The 20,844-nt window shown below is 44.7% G+C and overlaps 1 long non-coding RNA gene across 1 annotated transcript; it reads left to right on the top strand.

Annotated features, from left to right (window-relative positions):
• Positions 1–9,521: 9,521 nt before the first annotated feature.
• On the top strand, positions 9,522–20,506 carry LOC119237033 (uncharacterized). Its single transcript, XR_005123180.2, has 3 exons — positions 9,522–9,589; positions 19,585–19,800; positions 20,364–20,506. It is a non-coding gene; the product is annotated as an uncharacterized LOC119237033 (long non-coding RNA).
• The last annotated feature ends 338 nt before the right edge of the window (positions 20,507–20,844 follow it).

The raw sequence follows: 20,844 nt of genomic DNA, 5'->3' as shown, positions 1-20,844 counted from the left end.
TACTATGCCGGGGAATGTTCTGAATGTTTCTCGCATTAATAATTCTATTTTCTCACTCTACCTACAAGTTTCTCTTTGGCAGTAGCAGCCCTTCCTCAGTTTCAATAGTGTCTGTACCTTTGATATGTAACTCCTTTCAATCCCTGTGGTAATGGGAGTAACAGTGAAACAGAGAAACATCGAGATTAGGCTCAGGAAGCCCAGATTCCATTGGTATGGCCCATACCAGCAAGCTCACAGCAATTATGCTACTACATGGCAAATACTATCAAGGAAGAGGGTGCTTTGGGGGTGGGGGGATATCATAGCAAACAAAGGTTTCTCAGAAGATCTGAGTTCTAAGCTAAAGCTAGAATAAGCAGGACTTGGCTAGTATAAGAAAGTTCAAAGCAAAGGGTCTCAGACAGAAACAGAGGGAAGACTAAATTCCAGCACAGTCTCAAAGAGATCTTAGCCCAAGTCCTAAGGCATGGGAATGTCCTCAAGGCATGGGGAAGCACTGAAGGATTTTAATGGAAAAATTGATGTGATCAGGTTTATGTTTAGAAATATATCTCTGGCTATAGCGGGGAGGAAGTGTGAATGGAGGGTGCCTCATAGGAGGTTCCCAGAGATACACAAAGATAGTTGGTAGTGATGTCTCGGGCTGGGATGAAAGGAAAGAGCAGTAGATTGGAAAGATAGATTCACATGCTAGTTTAAAGTTCATGACATGGAAGTGGATGGAATTGTTGGAGAATGTTTCAGAAGCTGCACTGAAGTTCTTGAAATTCCTCCTCTACAGATCTTTGCTTTATACTCAAGAAGGAAGAGTGTGAATTGTACCTGACCCTGCTTTTTCTCACACAGACATTCCAAGGCCTCCAATGACCCCTCTGCTTGTATTTAGTAAAGTTGGGAGGCAGCACTAGGAATGGGAAATCCCCTGGACAGGAAGGCAGAGACCCAGGTTCTAGTCCAAATGTGTTACTCACTAACTCCCTGATTTTGGGTGAGTAGCTTAACCTCCCTAGTTTCCTTTTCATCATCCATAAAATGAGAATAACAATAGCAAAGACCCGATGCAATGGTAATGATAATGACAAATGTTTATTATATGCATTGTGTACCAAACACTATTCTATAGAACTGTCTTACAAATACCTTCTTCTTTAATCATTCCAAAAACCCATTGAAACATATGCTATTTTTAATCTCTATAGAGGAGAAAACTTGAGGCACAGAGAAGGTAAGTAACTTGCCCAAAGTCACACAGCTAAGCCAGAATTTGCAGCCAGATCATCTGACTCCAGGGAACATGTTCTTAAATGCTGTATCGTATCACACATCTAACTTTTCATCAAATGCAAAGAGCTCTACATAATGCATGCATTTATTTCATTCTTAACTCTCTCACACTTTCCACATTGGTCACTGATTCAGTCTTTCTACCATTTCTATTGTCACAAATCACTATCGTCTGATTTTCTATTTCACTTTCTCTGTGTTAAAGCAGACCGCAGAGATTTAGAGGCCTGAGTTTAAGCCTGGGTGTCATCCCTGGTTTCACTTGAGATGAGTCATTTAACTTCTGAATTTCAGTTTTCTGTTCTGCAAAATGACCAGCGTAACATAAGAATGAGAGGAAGACTCATAAAGACTCAAATGTAAAGCCCCAGGCCCACAGTTAAATACCAGCTTGATGAAGCTGTTTATAGCATCCTGGTTGTGGGAAGCTAGTGGACTCGGACGGACTGCCATTACAGGGCAAAGGGTTTGTCACTACAGAACATGTGGAAATGTTGGCAGAAATGCAAACATTGACCCTTTCTGTAAAAAATATTTTCTTGCATAATCCCTTGACCTTTCAGCCCGTGCCTAGAATCTTGAACAAGCTAGTTTCTCTTAGCAGAAGCCACCTACTATACAATGTCTCCCTTGGAGAACCAATCAATACTGCTCATAAATTAAATCTAAAGGCCACAGGGAAGGAGTACTTGTAAATGAAGCGAAAGTTCTGCCAGCATCATCAACGTTAATTAAAAGGAATATCAGGCCTGGCTGGACAGCATTTTTTGCAAATTAGTAAAAAGCCTGACTGGTAGAATTTTAGTGAAGAAATGTAGCTTCAGGACTTCCGAGGACAACTAACGCAGGGCGGACGGAAACGAGGGTCTAGGGTCTCACGCACTGCTGCTGGCAACCTGGGCAGTCTCTGGCAATGTTTTAAATGTCTGGTAACCCAGAAACACCGCATCTCATTATCCATCCTCAAACAAATCTTGCAGGCGTGTACTACACAGTGTGTCCAAGGATATTGAAGGCATGATGGTTTAAGGCAAAAAGCAAATCAGCAGTAACACTGTAAATATTCACCGGTAGGAAAATATCTTCTTAAACCATCAAGCAGCCATTTATGAAATCCTGCACAGAAGTTAACAAGGATAAGGTGGAGGGCAAATGAGACAGGTCCAGATGAACTCACCTGCACCCAGGTGATCCACTTCATTGGCCTTTATGTAGAAGAGCAGCAGCATGAAACAAAACAGAAGAAGTGTTTTCTACAGGTATATATGTGTGCTTCACTGGGTAGAAAAATCACCTAGAGAGATAAATACCGTACTGATAAAGAATGAGGAAGAAAAAAAGGGTGGGAGTGATCTTATCTGTAATGTATTTTTTAAAGGAGGGCAAGGTAATTGTGTATCATATATACAATTAAAATTAATGTTAAAAAGAGTAACAAAATTTTTTTACCAGACTAACAAAACCTAGTCTTTTGCTCAAATCAAAGGTCAATGGAGTTATTTTGGAGAGCTGCCTGATTAGCTAACACAAATTCATACTAAATATAGTGCCTTTTCTGAGAAGAAGCTTATTTCCAGAATCTAAGAATTCCTGGCATCTTGCTCTCCTACCTCTCTTACCATGACACCCTTGGGTAAATCTCATTTTACTGTAACTTGTTCTTCCTGTGAGGACACAGCGCCCTAAGTAACATCAAATATCAAGTCACTCATGTCCAAACTGTCACAGGTTATGTAGACAAAATTAGAACGAACAATATGTCTCACTATTTGATGAGCACAGGGGAGGTACATGGACATCAAATACTCGGGACAAACAGCATCACCCACCACCTCCACCCATTGCAAGGAAACTTGGCCTGGCTGGGCCCTCCGTGCAGGGAACTAGCTGCAGCATCTCTGACATGGACACGTTTAGGGTAGAAGTCTCTGGTACCAAGGTCGGCCTCTAATATCACTCATACCTAATATTGTGAAAATGCAGTTTATCTTCCATGCAGTTCTGTGGCGGGTCACAGGGGGGAATGTTACTCAACACGTTTCTGTCCCCCACCCCGCCCCCCATTATTTGGTGTTTGTGCATCTGCTTTTTCCCTGTGTTTGCACAGGTACACGCGCGCGTGAGCCCCATCGCTGCTTTGTGGCTCTGCTCGCAGTGACGGTGGTCCTGCCATACTCTGCTGGTGTCAGCCCCACTTTCCCAATCGAGCTTCTTCCTCCGTGTCTGGGTGTATGGCACCCCTTGTGCCTCATCTACTTATACGTGGACCAAATAGGAAAAGCGCCTTGGAGTGATCAGACAGGAATGGGTCCACAGCCCATTGCTGCAGCTCACAGCACAGGCCAGCAGCGCTTCCCACACACCAAGCTCCAGCGTCCTCACCTGGAGGATGAGAACCGGCGTGGCTTCTTGTCCAGGTTGTTCTGAATTACCTGACTGAGCATACCTGATACAGTAGCTATTAGCATCCTTGTTCTCTCGCCATTGCTCTTCTTTCTTTCTTTCTTTCTTTTTAAAGATTTATTTATTTATGATACAAGAGCTGGGGTACAGGCCAGAGATGTGGGGGGTGAGAGGATTCACCAGAGACAGAGTGGGGAGCAGAACAGGCAGACTGATTGAAATATACACTGCTGAGGGGGCAGCGGGCGAGAGAGGCGAGGTCTGCTGCGCCTTGTGGGTAGCTCCCTGGCAGCCGGGGATTGAACTCGTGCTGCAGAGGCTGCGGATTGCTTCAAGCTTAACCCTTGCGCCACCAGGGAAGACTTGTTCTTCTTTCTTTCTACCCCTCCACTGCCCATTCTCTCCATTCCCCTTTAAATAGCCATAAAGCTGAAACATATTACATGTATACTAAATTAATTATATAAGTAAAATGCGTAGTTCAATATCCTCCATTATTATTTTTTCTAGGAACTCAACAGAACAAGTCACTCTGCCCTCGGAAGGAATAAAAGACATCAGTTCTTGTTTTCATGTGACCCTCACTTGATTTCTCTGCTTCATCAGTGGCCCTTGAAAGGCAAGAAAGGGCCTTGTGTGGAATGGGGGTACTTCCTCCCTGGGCCAGATGCTCACACTCATTCTAAGACTTTGCTTGTCCTTGAGCCCCAAGGTTTATCTTTATAGCCCCTTAACGAGTCTGTGTTTGGTGTGTCGTGTCAAAGGCTCTAATTGCGCCCAGAGTTTGTTGTTGTAGTCCTCATCCTGCACAAACCCCTGCAGCCGCACCCTCGGCACCTGCGCCCAGGTGCAACCCCACCCTGCAGCCCAGGTGACCTCAGGCAGGTGCAGGACAGCGCCCCGGCTGTCAGGCACGCAAGAGGGCAGCAGAAGGACAGCTTTCTCTCTCTGCTCTCACAACACACAGGCACCTTTTTTGAAAAAATATAATATGTTCATGGGGGGGGGATTTAAAAACGATATAAATAGATTAAAAAGAAAAAATTGACCACAATCTCCCTGTAAAATCATGATTGTGGCCCCTTTGGTAGATTGGGTTGAAAGATAGGAGGCTGCTGATAGTCCACCTTTTTTAACCTACAAAAATGACAATTTCATAGGGCTTCACCTTCTGTTTTCTCCCATTTTTCTCGACCACAAATATAAAAGCATTCTGAAATACAAAATTGAGATGGAGTTATAGAGCAGATGTGTGTGTATCTTTAAAGCCTGCCTTTTTAAGTGCATAATTAATGATCACAAACGTGGGTAGAGAATTACAAGTGCTCCTAGCATGCCCAGTGCTCCTCCTTTGGAAATAAAACGTCATCTTGTGCACTGAAACCCCACATCCGCCCTCTCCAACAGCCACCTCCCCAAATCACCTTGGGGTAACCACCTCATAAATGCGGTGTTTGTCTTAGGTAGATTTGTATCACCACACAATACGCAGGCTTGTTTAGCATTTTGTGTGTGTGTGATTTTTATTGTTCTTTTTTTTTAAAAAAAAGATTTATTTTTTATTTATACAATAGCTGGGGTACAGGCCAGAGGTGCAGGAGGATGAGATGATTCACCAGAGACAGAGTGGGGAGCAGAACAGCAGATTGACCGAAGTACACTGCTGAGGGGAGCAGCGAGCGAGACAAGAGAGGTCTGCTTCGCCATGTGGGCTGCTCCCTGGCCAGCAGGGAATTGAACCCACACTGCAGGGCCTGTGGACAGTTTCACAGCGCTGCGCTCAACCCGCTGTGCCACTGGGGAGGCCCTTGTTTAGCATTTTAACCTCACATAAATGATAGCAAATGGGTGTATCACTCTGTGACTAATTGCTTACTGAACTCTATATATATTTTTTTAATTTATCCATGTGGATCCATGTAGCTTTTGCTCATTATCAGTTTTTTTGCCAGTAAATATTCAAATTCACTGCCTGCCTCTCTCCAATAGGGGCTCCTCTGGTCTGGGACCCTGTCCTGCTACCTCTGGCTTGAAAGGCAGATAGGGGTTAGGAGAATGAACACATGCAGGATATAGGAGGATTCCCACTGAGCTAGAAATCAAGGCCAGACTCCGTGCCTGGTACCCAAGTAGAGCAGGATGACAAGATGGTCCTTGTGTCAGGGAGAGGCAGGCATCAAAGCCGAATATGGCATTATGGCCACCACTCAGGTGCCAGACCTAGCGTCGAGGACATCCCAGCCAGAAGTACAGGGAGGAGCAATAGTTCGGGAAAAGCTTCCAGAGGTCCCTGACCCCATTTCTGCAAAATATCAAAGTCCCTGTCCCCATAACCACCAAAATCCCACATTTTCAGATCAAGGCATTGATGTATTCTCAAGATCAATCATATTTATCTCCAAGTTTTTTGGACAGTTAAAAATTAAGGTTGATAGCAAACAGCATTTTCTGGAGACTTAAAACACAGACAGCCAAAAAGCCCTATTCCTTCTAACCCCAGTGACCTTGAAGCTTCCCCACCAAAGGGACTTAAAACAAAGACAGTAAAGCTCAATGACCAGCAGGCATAGTGGCCGGTGTCCAGAGGCTCTCAGGTCAGATGGAGTTAGAATCCTGACTCTTCCATTTCCTGAACATGTGATTCTGGGATAGTTACCAACCCTGGTTCAATTTCTGTCTTCTCATCTGCAAAATAGAGGGACCAACACCCATCTTGCTAGCTGAGGCCTGGGGGTGACCTGGTTTGCAGTATGCCCTCTCTACACAGGAGCAACCTTTATTAGCAGGCTGGGTTGGCAGGACTGCCTTTGACTCTAAGCCACACAAGATTGTTGAGAATGCAAACTCCTTATAATTAGAACAACCCAGAACAGCACTGTGACCGCCACTGGCAAGCCACAGATTCTACATCTGGGAATCATTATTCTTAGCCGTCCTTGAAAACATATCTGTCCTTTGAAGAAGGCTTATCTCTGACATCCCAGGAAGCTGCCTTTGGGTCTGTGTTCACTTCTCTTCTTCGAGAAGATGGAGGGGCTGGGGAAGGGTATGTAACAGCAAAGTTTAAGAGAGGCCCAAACCTAGAGGTAGAATATCTCAAATAAAATGGAATGTTCCTCAAGCCTCCACCACTTCCTCCCACCCCACCTGCAGAGTCCTCTATAAAAATCCCAGATATAAAAGCACAAACTCACAGGCATCTGGAAGGGAAGTAAGATCTGGGGCTTCCACTATACCTACCACTTCCCGGGCAAGCATCTCTTTTCACTTAGAAGAAAAAGGAATTGGGATAAGATGACCCCTTGAAAGTAGAGCTGGTTAAAGAAATGAGCGTTTAAGTTTTGTATTTATAGTTCATCATCACACATGCGCATATGCAAACACAGGGTGTTGACATGAGTCTTTAATTTGCACAGGTAAGCCACTGGGATGTCTCCACTCTGCTGGTGAAAATAAGTCATGATTTCAAAATGTGTGTTCCATGGAACGACATGTCTAACCTCAGAGAGAATCGTCATGACATTGGTTATCATGGGGAAAGTGGGAGATGGCCTACATACCACCTTAGAGGATTTGTCAAATAAATTAGGATGCCCCCATACCAGCGGCTAATATTTGCCATTCCAAATATTCTCATCAAAGATAGTCAATCAGAGGAAATGGAATACTGTACATAATGTTTTATTGGTAAGAAAAGCAGTTTGCAGAGAGATAAGGATCCCATTTCTATAAAAAAAGAAAAAAACGCATACACAGAAAGAATCGATTATCAAAATGCTCATTGAATTATCTCTGAGCTTTGAAAATAGAGGTGATTCTTATCTTCTTTTGTTTGCTTTGTTGCATATTTGCACTTTTCCTAAATTTCAGATGTTGAAATTTTACAATGGTAATAAGAAAAATATCCCCCAAGAAGATGTAAACATTCCTTAGAACACCTGGTTCTTTGTTCTAATCCTGTTGCCTATAGCTTCCAAAACTCACAATGCCAGGGCTGGGGTAGCTTTTCACCGGGAAAGGTCAAATACTTCACTCTCCAATAGCTGACCCCAACTTTGATTCATGCCAGGCAGGGCACGAAGCAAATTCATTAGTATAAGGAGAGGGCAGCTGCCATACCCACTAGCTTAGCTTGTCAAAAATGAAAAATGGAGAGTATGAACTCAGATTTTTAAGAAAAGCATCAAGTACTTCTCCCTGGGGACACTCATGCTTACAGCTGTGACATTGGCATTGCAGTGGCACCAGGAATTTGAGATGGCTGTCATGCAAATGAATCTGGTTGTTTTATTTATAGGTTAAAGAAAGCTGCTAGACCTTTGCTTGGAACTTAGAACCTACCTTTGGCTTCGTCTATGTGAGACAAGAAGGACAAACCCACCTTGTCCAATTGAGAGGCCATTCTTTCCTCTTATTTTGTTTATGCAGTTCAGAAGCTTTACAGTCATAACATGGTGACCATACCAGTGTCCTTGCTGAACACTGGTACTTTACCAACCAAGAGGAGCAGTGCATTTGGTAACAGTTTAAGTGAAGATGTAAGAGTAAAAAAAAAAAAAGATACTTCCCTCCCCCAACTCATTCTACCACTAATACCACCACCTACAGGAAGTCTTCCAGGGTTTCACAAGGTACCCTTAGACCAGGGACTATCACTTCTCTACCTCAGATCAGGTGCTGACATTTGAGAAAGAGAATTTTCAGATGTTGAAATGAATGAGTAAATGCCAGACAGGTCACGAAGCATATTCATTGGTATCTGGTATGATGGGTATTTAGGGACTTGAAGTTGGAGATTCACAACAATTGCTTTAGGGGCATTTTAATATCACTCAATTCTGTCTCTGAAAGAGCAAGAGAACTAAAGGAGAACTAAGTACTTCCATGTGGCCTTCACAGCCTGGTGGCACAGCGCATACCGTGAGCCAGCAAGAGTACATACAACTATGAGAACAGAGGAGTTGGAGTGGCAGGGGGAGAAAGGAAAATGTCCCCCATGGAGCCTGGCACACAGGAGGGGCTCATTGTGCATCTGCTACACACAAACCAATTGTTGGGGCAAAGAAACAGAAGTGTCCCCACACTGAGATTAGAATTGACAAGGATAAAAGCCAGATAAGGAGCATTGATAGGGGACAGGCATGGCGTGTGGGGCAGGTCTAGGGTAAGGCAGATCAAAGGAATCAGAGTGAGAGAAGCAAAAGGTTGGTAAATTTTATGACTAGCAGAAACTGTGAGGCCAGAAGCGTTGGTAACCAATCTCGGGGTTAAATGGAAGAGCATGGGGCCCAACCTCGACCGCCCAGGACATAGGAAAGAGACATGAAAGACTCATTTATGGATCAGATTTCTCTCTGGCCTTTAGCAAATCAGGCAATACCTGCCTTATCACCATCAAAGTTCAATGTGAGGATAAAAAAACGAGATTTTGTATGTGACAGGGATTTATTGGACTCTTGTAAAGTACTCAGTGGAATACACCCCATAAAGATAAAATTTGAAAGAAACAGAAGTATAAAGACTGTGATGTGGATTGAAGTCAGGTTTTATGTAATGGGTGTTACCCAGACTCCCTGATAATCGCCATAAGAAAACACTCATTCCATAAATCAGCTAAGGAGCCCCTACCAGCCTAGCTGCTGGAAAATTCCATCTTAGTCATATTTTAGGAGGCCCTCCTCTCTCTAGGATTGTGTGAAAGTCCTTGGGAGTATGGCATTCTAGAACACCTGGAGAGACCCTCCATTCACCAGCCCACACTGGACACACTCGCTCCATTGCCTCAGCCTGCATTGCAGGTAGCATTCTGTTGTCTTGGAGACCGGCTTGAGCATGGAAGGTCTCTGCCCAGACCAGGAGTCTCTGTGCCTGGGGCCAGAACTTGCTCTGCTCAAAACAGGTATTTCCATCAGAGGTCCTGCCAGCTCCTCTTTTCTGGAACTCATCGAACCTCTGTCCTACCCTTCCAATTCTGCAGGGGAGCTCTCAAATTTTTCCTCTCTTTCCTCCTTATTAAAAGCTCCCAAGCCTGGAACCCCATCCTCTCTCAGACAGCCCTGCTCTGGTCACGCAGGGGGACTCAAGTCCTGGGAGGTTGAGATGAAGAACTCTGAATTAAAGGGTCCTAGAAACATCTGCTTTTGTCTACCCTCTTCAGATGAAAAGGGGAGAAACACTCCACCTTATGAGCCCCGAAATACCCATTACTATCTCGGAAATGAACACATTGATCATTCTAACCACATGTACACAAATGATCACCTATACACAAATAATATATGTTTCTCACACTCCTTAAAGGCTCTGCTTTAAGGTGAGTTTTTGGAATTAAATTCTGTTTTATTTTTAACGAGAGATCCACTTATTTTGCAAGAAATCATGCTGTGGGCAGAAAACTTACCCTGCCAACCACGTGCTCCGACCTCTGCCCAGCACCAACTGGACTAAGGGCTCCTTAGTTGCTGGCTAAGTTGTTTTAGAAGGCAGATAAATTTCTAGAAGATGAATGGGTAGTGCTGACTCTGCAGAGTGAAGACTATCCCCACAGAGGTTAACCAAAAAAGGAAAAACTCCCAAGCTCCACTCTTTACCCCCTCATGCCCTCATCTTCACACCTTTCTTACATTTGGAAAATGTACACCTGTCTCTCTTGATTCTTCTTTTAGGGTCTCAGCTGGTTATAGTAGAGCATGGGGTCACCGTCAGAGAACAAAACAACCCTGGTGATTTTCCCTGTGACACAGGAACAAGGCTGAGGCCAGGGCTACAAACCAGGACTTTACTCCGAGAGGGAACTAAATCTTCCTGAGGCCTCTGTACAGAGAAGGGTGTTTTGATTGCTGATGAGAATATTTTATGCTTTTTTTTTTTTTAATGAAAGAAAAAGAGAAAGTCGGGCCTCCCTGGTGGCACAGCGGTTGAGTGCTGGGCTGCAAAGCTGCCCACAGCCTCTGCAGCGCTGGTTCAATCCCCGGCCACCGGGCGAGGGTCCCACATGGCGCACAGACCTCTCCTGCCGCCCGCTGCTCCCCTCAGCAGTGTACGTCGGTCCTTCTGCCTGTTCTGCTCCCCGCTCTGGCTCTGGTGAATTCTCTCACCCTCCCGAGCTTCTGAATGTACCTGGTGCTTGTATAAATAAATAAATCTTAAAAAAAAAAAAGAGAAAGTCAAGGCCAAAGGATAGACAGGAGGAAAAGGCAGGTGGAGATCAGTCCCAGGGGAAATACTAAGGTCCAGGATTGCCAAAGCTGGCCATAAAATTGTCATCCAGTGTGGTTCAAAGGAAAACACAAATGCAGAGCAACAGGTATAGAGGAGAACACCCAGCTGGTTACCCAGAGGTTACCCCAGAGGTTACCCAGAGGTTACCCCATAGAGGGGGTTGAGATTGGAGCTGTGGAAAGTGGGGGGGAAGGTGGTCAAGAAATTAGGCCTATCTAGAGTACATTAAATTTTAGGATGAATAATAATTGTTTAAAAGTTTTATTTAAACTTTAAGGAGAAAGTAAGTGTGAGCTATATACTCTGATATGAAACTTGCCTTTTCCCCTTGGAGACCATCACTTTCCCCTTTCAACATCACTTTTGCCAAACTCCAGTGCAAAGATGAGTAAAAGGAGCCACTGTCCTAAAGTTTAAGATGATTAACTTAACTCATCTGAGTCTCCGTTTGTCTCTCTAAGAAATCAGAACACTTCTACCTCACAACTTGTCAAGAATACTCAATAAAAGACTAGTTAGTTATCTACAGCCGTGACCTATAATACACCCCACAAATGCTCCTTGTATATTTATTGCAAACCTATTCAAAGGAGAATTGGAAACAGTAACTTATTACTAAACCTTTGGTCTTTTTAAATTTAATTAGTTTTTAGAACCAATCAAAAATTTACAACTTTTTAATATTGCTGGTTTCTTAAAACTGATAGAGTAAGCTCTTTATATTTTTTATTTTGGACATTATATTTGGGATCAAAACATCCGTGACCTTTCTGCCTGTCTTCTTAATTTAGCATGTTTTCGAGGTTGATCCATGTGTTATTACTTCATTCATTTTTTTTTTTTTCGAAAATCTTCCAGCTTTTAATATTTGTTGCTTTTTTATTTTTTATTTATTTATTTTGAAATATTTATTTATTTATTTATACGAGCGCTGGGTACAGTCAGAGGCGCGGGAGGGTGAGAGAATTCACCAGAGCCAGAGCGGGGAGCAGAACAGGCAGAGTGACGAAGTACACTGCTGAGGGGAGCAGCGGGCGGCAGGAGAGTTCTGTGCACCACGTGGGACCCTCGCCCGGCGGCCTGGGATCGAACTGGCGCTGCAGAGGCTGCGGGGCAGCTTCGCAACCCAGCGCTCAACCGCTGCACCACCAGGGAGGCCCACTTCATTCATTTTTATAGTTGAAACACATGCCATTGTATGTATATGCCACACTGTTTATCTATTCATCAGTTAGTGGACATTTGGGTTGTTTTCACTTTGAGGACTAGTATGGATAATGCTACTATGAGCATTCATTCACCAGTTTTTATGTGAACACATTTTCATTTCTCTTGAATATATATGGAGGAGTGCAATTATTGAATCATATGGTAATTTTGTTTTACTTTTTGAGGAACTGCCAAAACGTTTTGCAAAGAGTCTGCTTTTAAACTTTCCCACCACCAATGTATGGGGTTTCAGTTTCTCCACATATTCCCCAATACCAGTTATAGACTGCTTTTTTAAAAAAAAATTATTTATAGTCATCCTAGTGGGTGTGAAGTGATATCTAATTGAAGTTTTGGGCTGTGTTTTTCCAATGACTAATAAATTGAGCATCTTTTCATAATTCTTATTAGTCATTCACATGTCTTCTTGGAGAAATGTCTATTCAAATCCTTTGCTCATTTTTAATTAGGTTACTTGTCTTCTTACTATTACATTGAAAGAGTTCTGGATTTGCAACGCTTATCAGATACAGAATCGGTGTTCTAAAGTGAGAAAGGAGGGCACAGAGAGAGATAAGGTCAGAGAGATAGCAAGGCCATCTGTTGGAGAGGCTTATGGTCATTGGAGGGAATTTGGCTCTTGTCCAGAGCAGGCTGGATATCGTTACAGGGTTTTAAGTGGCAGAGGAATAGGAGCTAGCTGACTTCCACCTTTAAAGGACTGCTGTGACTGGTGTGTTGAGAGTGTATAGGACAATGAGGGGAGCAGGAAGCAATCAGGAAGTTACTGAAGCTAAGAAATGTCAGTGATTCAGCAAAGATGGCAGGAATGTGGAGTCCAGACAGCAATGGTTGTTTGGGGCTCTCTGTTTAGCCTTGGGGGCCCATGTTCACTCTCATACCTTCTGGCAAAGGAGGGATCTCATTCAGTGTGGTGCAGGGACCAGAATCCCTGAGGTTACATCCTGGCTGCCACACATTAGCCATTTAAACTCTCTGTGACCTGGTTTTCTCACCCATAGGGAGAAATAATATCATCTCTTAGGTGTGTAGTGAGGAGTAAATGACCAATCCATCAAAGTATCCATCAAATGGAAACTCTTGTGAGAGCCCGATGGTCAAGTTCCTGCCAAAGCCCAAGCACCTCTGTCTGGTCCTCTCGGTCACGTGAGCCAAGAAACACACTTCCTCTGCAGGTTATGCAAGCTTGAGTTGAGTTCTCTGACTCTTATGACCAAAAGGTCAATCGTATCCACAGATACCATTTTGATCTCCAATAGGCTGATGACTAAACTAAGAGTCAATCAGGGACTTTAAGTTGGTTGCTCCAAGACTCACAGCTAAGATTTGATCACAGGTCTATCTGACCTGCCAATCAACTCAAAAACAGCCTTTCCACCACCAACATGTAGTCCAAGTACCCAGAACTCTATGTTATTTCTATCCCAGTGTCTTCTTCCCAGAGGGGACTCTGCAAAAGCCAAAGACAAACATTTCGGGAGAAAAGAGCAGCTGATTTGGTAACCTGCTGCCGTTGAGCTGATTACCCTGCAGAGTAGTTTAATGAGTCACAATCCGTTCTTGGGAAGATTTATTTTCACATGGTCCAGTGGTCCAGATCCCAGATTCGTGCTCCCTGGAATGTGGCAAACAGAGGGCAAGTGGAGAGGTGTTCTCACACAAGCACAGGCTGTCTCCAAGCCTCCATTGTCCTTGATACAATGTGAGTTGAAGGAGGCGAGAGCCCTGGGGGTAAATCTGGAAGCCAGAGGGGACGGCAGGTTCCACACCTACATTCTCCCCCACCCTTCCACCTTCTGTTCTATACTCTGTCCTCTGTTTTTCCACCTTCATTTCTCTTTTTTTCTATAGCAACTCTTTCCACAAATGATTTAGAATCATTTACAGAATATAGATGAGGGTGAAATACAAATACAAAGCTCAAACAACACACATGAGGAGCAGGTAAACCATCAACTAGCATAGGAAATGTAGACTAAAGGGATGGGAGGGATATTTCACACTTGCTATGGATGAGCTTCCTGGTGGCCAAAGCAAACATGGCAAATAGCCAATTACATAGTCTGGAATTTCTGAGTCATAGGGACATACGCAATCTTCCCTCAGAGAAAACAAAGCTTTTTCCTGAATCACTTTGCTCAAAAAAAAGTTTTGCAGATGTTTACAGCTGACACTGAGTAGTGTCATGCACAGGCCCTGGCCACCTTCCTGAATGTTCACGCAGTAAGAGGTTATTTCTTGGAGTACCCTTTGAAGAAAACAAAATCACCCCAAAATATAACTTGATGAGAGCAACTTTCTAGTGATTTAGCTTGATCTAGCAGCATTTCTGAAACTGTGTTTCTCAGATCACCAGACCCACAGAGCTATAAAAAGTAATCAAGATAATCAAGATTAAACAAATCAAAGCTGATTTTTTTAACTGCAGGGTTTCTAAGAGCTTTTAATATGGAAACATTCACAGGAGCCTCCAGGTTGAAGTGAAGGGTAGATTGTTTCCCATATTCATCTATTGAAACTGTTAGGGAGAAATGATGTCCTGAGCTAATCCCATACAGGCTTTGTGGACTCCACTCCCAGTCCAGACTAAAGCCATCAAGACATTGGGAAAGACAAATTTCATCACCACCAAAGGGAAGGTGGCTGGGACCTGAGGGTGGAGTTAAGCAGCCAGGTTGGGTATAAAAACCAAACACGTGGGCCTTGGGGGGCTCGTTGTTGCCCGCCTCCTGGCTTTACGGCTCCTAGCTTGTAGCCAGGTCTCAGAGCGCCATTTGGGATTTCAGATCGGCGGATCTGGTAGGACTCATTTAAAATTTTGTCTTTCACTTTTTTCCCAGAGCTGTACATTTCCTCATTTCCCCTTCCCTTGTAAATAAACCTTATATTAACCTTTCGCGTGTGCCTGCAGTAGAGCATTGATAAGTCCTTTTAAGCACACGGGTGAGGACCCACAGTCAGGCACCCCGTTTTGTTTTTTTTTTTTTTTAGGCACCCCGTTTTGTATTGGGGTTGCTCTACAACAAAACCTCCTCTCCACCCACAGCTAGTTTCTTTAAGGGGTGACTTTTAGAAGCTCCCAGAAAGCAAGAGACACACAGAGTTTGAGAAAAGCTAATCTGGAGGAATAGATGAGCTAAAGTCCTCCAAGTAAAATTCCCCCAGGCAAGTATTTGTTAGACTTGGCCAATTTGATGGTTCAAGGTGATGCTGACATTTTATGATGAAATAAGACTTATGGAATAGAAAGACTCTTTGCTAAAGCTTCTTTTTCACATGCTCAGTCCAAACAGCTAGAGGATGAGGGAAAGAGGTTGCAGAGGTGAAAAGATCGTCTCATCACCTAGAGATGCTCTCTCTCCAGAGGGGGCCAGGTGTGCTCTGCTGGGGCCAGGTCAGGTGTTTGCTTAGCTGCCTGAGCAGAGGAGGGGCTGAGAGACTGGAGCCTCAAAGACATGCTAAATGTGTCCCAGGAGATCATCAAAACCAGAGCACTCAGAAGGGGGTCCAGGAAGAATTCCAAGGTGCACTCTGAGCTAGAGCTTAGCCAAAGAAAGTGGATGGGAGCTACAGACAGTAAGTTTTGAAGAAGCTGCGGAAGTGCCTCTACACCCAGCATCACAGCGGATTCAAAGAAAGTATGACCTCTGGGTTCATTACCTGATTGCTATAACCTCAGGGCGAGAAGCGCTTGGATAACCCTGAGTTGGACAAGAGTGGTTTTATCTACTTCTCATTAACAGATAGTTCCAACCTTCATGGCTTAAGTCAGGTTCATAAACAATTCATAAATTTCCATATAGATCCAAGTTTCAGACCCAAACCACACCGCCAAAGAAACTGATGGAGAGATAACATTCATATTACAACTTTGAAAGGGCCAGATATGAAAAGTAGCTAAGAATGCTTTTTCGTTTTGCTCATCAGTAAATTCTTTTAAACAATAAACAAGGGAGTATTTTACATATATATGTAAATATATATATGTAAATATATATGTAAATATATATATGTAAATATATATGTAAATATATATATTACATATATATATATATTTAAAGTGCAGATTATGCCAGGGCTCTCACTTTCTCTCTTGCATCATTTCTCCCTTTCCATACTTGATTTTCATTATCCTATTGTCAGTTTGGTTCCAAATTCTGTTCCTCTATCTCCTCTATCTCCCGCCAATCTGCCCTCAGAACAAAGATCTTTGTTTTTTTTTTTTTTTTTTTGTTTTTTTTTATAGAGGCATGCTTTATTTATTTGTTTGCTGGTTTGCTTGTTTGTTTTGTTTATACATGCACTGGGTACAGTCAGAAGCGCGGGAGGGTGAGAGAATTCACCAGAGCCAGAGCGGGGAGCAGAGCAGGCAGAAGGACCGAAGTACACTGCTGAGGGGAGCAGCGGGCGGCAGGAGAGGTCTGCGCGCCATGTGGGACCCTCCTCCGGTGGCCGGGGAGCAGCCGGGGATCGAACCGGCCGCGGGCAGCTTCGCAAACCAGCGCTCAACCGCTGCGCCACCGGGGAGGCCCCAGAACAAAGATCTTTGAAGGCGTGGAGGCAGGAGTTCTGAAAGAAGAGTGTGAGCTAAGACACCAGCCAGGCCAGAAGGAAGGGAATAGAAAAGCAATGTGGCCTCTGGAGTATGGGGTGGGGGTGGGCTGACCAAGATCAGAGGCCAGCGGGGGATCAGACAGTTCAACCTCATGATGTCACCGCTCTCTCACTCCTTTGCCAGTGAACTTGATACTTGGCCTAGAGCTCAGTTCAGAAAGCCTTTGCAGGGTGTGGCTATGTGCTTACCTGCACGGAGTGCCCTGGCAGTCCCTCAGAACTCCCTGTGGTTTCCCTATTCATGGCTGGTCCTAAAATTCTAACCTCGCTTAAGGCTGTGCTTCTCCCCACTCCTTATAACCCCAGGACTGAGTGAAGTCGTGGAATGCAAGAAATTATTTCAAAGGGAAATTTTTTTTTAAAGATTTATTTATTTATGCATACAAGAACTGGGGTACAGGTTAGAGGTGTGGGGGTGAGAGGATTCACCAGAGACAGAGAGGGGAGCAGAGCAAGCAGATTGACTGAAATACACTGCTGAGGGGAGCAGCGGGCGAGTCAGGAGAGGTCCGCTGCGCCATGTGGGCAGCTCCCTGGCTGGGAATCGAACTCGTGCTGCAATGGCTGTGGACGGCCTCATAGGTTGTGTCTTAACCTCTTGCACCACCAGGGAGGTCCCGGGAAATTTTTTTTTTATTAAGAATTAATGAGCTCCTAGGGCTTCCCCGGTGGCGCAGCGGTTGAGCGCGGGGTTGCGAGGCTGCCCGCAGCCTCTGCAGTGCCGGTTCGATCCCCGGCTGCTCCCCGGCCACCAGAGGAGGGTCCCACATGGCGCGCAGACCTCTCCTGCCGCCCGCTGCTCCCCTCAGCAGTGTACTTCGGTCCTTCTGCCTGTTCTGCATCCTGCTCTGACTCTGGTGAATTCTCTCACCCTCCCGCGCTTCTGCCTGTACCCAGTGTTTGTATGAATAAATAAATAAATAAATATTAAAAAGAAAAAACATTTGGAAAAAAAAAGTGTATCTTTAAAAAAAAAATTAATGAGCTCCTATCTGTACAGTAATTTTAAAAAAGACGTATGTAATTCTTTGAGGATTTCAAAGGACTACATTTGCAAGTTCTAATATGACAGAAAGTACAAACAGAGCAAGGAGGAGGATGAGAGAGTCACATAAATTTACCATTTGAGGCTCCGAAGACATGATGTGCTTCCTGGGATAGATCTGCTGCAGGCCCGATCCTGCCTGCGATCACTCCTCTTTAGGAAGCGCTGACAGCACTCAGCACCAAAATGTCTTATCTCCTTACCCCTGGGTGAGATCAATTACTTCGAGGTCAGTTACTAAGCAAGGTATGTCAATGCCGGAGTCTCCCCCTGAATTGGTTTGGATGGAAGTAGGAGCTTCAGTCATGCCCCCATAATTTCCTACAGTGTTATTTTTTCTGTTGTAACAAATTAAAAAGACTAAGCCTTGATGAAGTTGAAATGACGTGCCAAAGTTAGTTAGTAAAATGACAGGCACCAGATCCCCAACTATAAGGTGGGTGTAGATGATAGTTAAGTCATGACAGTTTCCAAAGGGGCTCCACAGCCGAGGAGGTAGGTTGGGACATCATGGAGGAAGGCATACTGAAAGTCCTCATTTTTCAGGGTGGTAGTCAAAGGAACTTCATGTTCCACTTTATACATTACTGTAATATTTGGATGGTTATAACTGATATGTTTTTTTTTTTGTTTTTTTTTTAAAGATTTATTTATTTATTTATTTACACAAGCACTGGGTACAGTCAGAAGCGCGGGAGGGTGAGAGAATTCACCAGAGCCAGAGCAGGGAGCAGAGCAGGCAGAAGGACCGAAGTACACTGCTGAGGGGAGCAGCGGGCGGCAGGAGAGGTCTGCGCGCCATGTGGGACCCTCCTCCAGTGGCCGGGGAGCAGCCGGGGATCGAACCGGCTCTGCAGAGGCTGCGGGCAGCTTCGCAACCCAGCGCTCCACCGCTGCGCCACCGGGAAGGCCCATAACTGATATGTTTTTCTTAATGGTGGTTGGCCAACAACATCAAAAGGTTATTCTTTAGACACAAACCCCCAAATAATTTCCCTTGATCTGATTTCAACCTCACCCAGCTACCTCCCTGATTATTTAGCTAGCAGAGAGAGGGCATTGGCCAAGCTGTCATCACCGAGTTGTCCAACTGATTTTCCATCTCTATTATAAATGAGTGCATTTCAAAAAAAATTGTTTTCCTCCTAACCCCAACCCTTCCTAAAGTCTAGCAAACAGAAAAGACCCTGCCTAGGGTCTAGCAACTTCTATGATACAAGTCAAAGAAGAAAAAAGACAGCATCTCCTTAACATAGTAACACACAGGCATTCATTCACTCTGGACCATGTACAGGGCGATTTCTGTGACCCTGTGTCACAGAAATTTAGAGCATCTTTTCATCTATTGCTGTTACTCTTTCCTTTGCAAGGGACACCAATCCAACTCAAGCTGGCTTAAGAATAAAAACTGGAGTGGATTCCATAGGCGGTTATAACTAAAACATTAAAAGATAGATCTCTGGCTTCAGGCCTGGCTGGATCCAGGCATCTAAACAATGTCATCAGGCCTTTTTCTGACTCTCTTCTCATCTTTCTTTTGTGCTGACCATACTCTTGGGCAAAGTCTGAGCACACTCTGGTCCTGGAAGCTCCAGAGTTCCATCCTTTAGTTTTGAAATCCAGCAGTAAGAGACACTTCCCAGTAGTTCCAACCGCAGTCTCGGAATTGACTCTCATTGGTTTGGCTTAGATCACATGCCTGTGTCCCAACCAACCGTTGCAGCCAGTGGGATGGGACATGCTGATTGGCCTGCCCTGAGTCACATCACCTCCCCCTTCCACAGACTTCTACAAAGAGAATGACAGAATGACACAGAGAATGACAATGAAAAACAGCAGTTGCTTGAAAGGAAAGCAGACCACTGTCAAAAGAGAATCCAGTGACGGGCTTGGGGAGGAGAGCGATGACCAGCACCAGAACTGAGGCTCCCTCAGCTCCATCTGAGGAAGGACCAGCTGAAAAGAAATAACTGTCTAACTGAAGACTGAAGAGAAGAAAGGTGTCAGCAGGGTGGGCAGGGGCGCTGGGTTTCAGAGACAGAGGACTAGGGAGACCAGGGGACACTGGGAAAGAGTGCAATACCTGCCCTTGGGGAGGCTAAATCAGTCACCTGACACTCCATGGACCTCAGCAGGTGACACAAGCAGGAGGCTCGCTCAGCACATCTTTCTGGATTTGAGGTGGCCTGAGTGAGGCATTTTTTTGAGAAGGTAGATTATGCCACCTCTACTCTAACACTCAGCCCGAGGCCCATGGGGTCATGTTTGCTACTGTATCTGTGCCCCACATAGACCCTGTTAGCTGGAGTCAGCTAGGGAGGCCACTTGCCTCCATGTGAACGTAAATGTGACCCCACAAGCCTGGGAAGCTGACCTTGGATGCTGGTAAATTCTATCAGTTTTGAGGGGAAGCCCCTAGGCCGGCAGCCAGTGGGCCTGCCCTGGCCACACCTGCCTCTGCCTTCCAGGCCAGGATCCCAGGGGATGGCAGAGGGGGAACCCTGGATCAGGCCTTGGCTCAAAGTGGGCCCAAATAAATAGCAGCCTCTCTTGTTACTGGCAGGTATATGCTGTGCCCAGAACACAGCGAGCGGTGCCTGAGTAGGCATGTGAAGTGCGCAGAGGGCCTGATGATGCTGAGTGTCAGCAACTGTTAACACAACTCTTGGACAATAAAGGAACCGACTACAGTAACAGGTGTCCAGTATATGGTGTTTCTGTGATTTCCAAATACTTCCTTGGCACTTCTCCCTTCTTCACAAGGCCTCCTGCCTGCAAATGCACCCAAAGCACAAGCTTTTTTCCTGTGGAAACTGACATCCAGCCGGCTTTGTCTGAGACCCACTATGGTGGTCTTTCTCAGAGGGGTACCCCTGTTTGCTTGTGCTTAGATCGTGAAGATGTTTGTTAGCAGTGCAGGTAGATTGTCAGCCCTCACCCCGACCTGCAAACTCAGTCTTTGACTTCGAGATCTAGAAATCTGTCTTGTGAAAGACTTCAGGGCTGGGGTGGTGGGCACGGTGGGGATTCTAATGCATCCCAAA

Source organism: Talpa occidentalis, unplaced genomic scaffold (assembly GCF_014898055.3).
Source record: "Talpa occidentalis isolate TD23 unplaced genomic scaffold, MPIMG_talOcc4v2.1 talOcc4.9, whole genome shotgun sequence".
Lineage (NCBI taxonomy): Eukaryota > Metazoa > Chordata > Mammalia > Eulipotyphla > Talpidae > Talpa > Talpa occidentalis.
The sequence above is the reverse complement of the archived record's forward strand: the minus strand, read 5'-3'. Positions and strand labels throughout refer to the sequence as shown.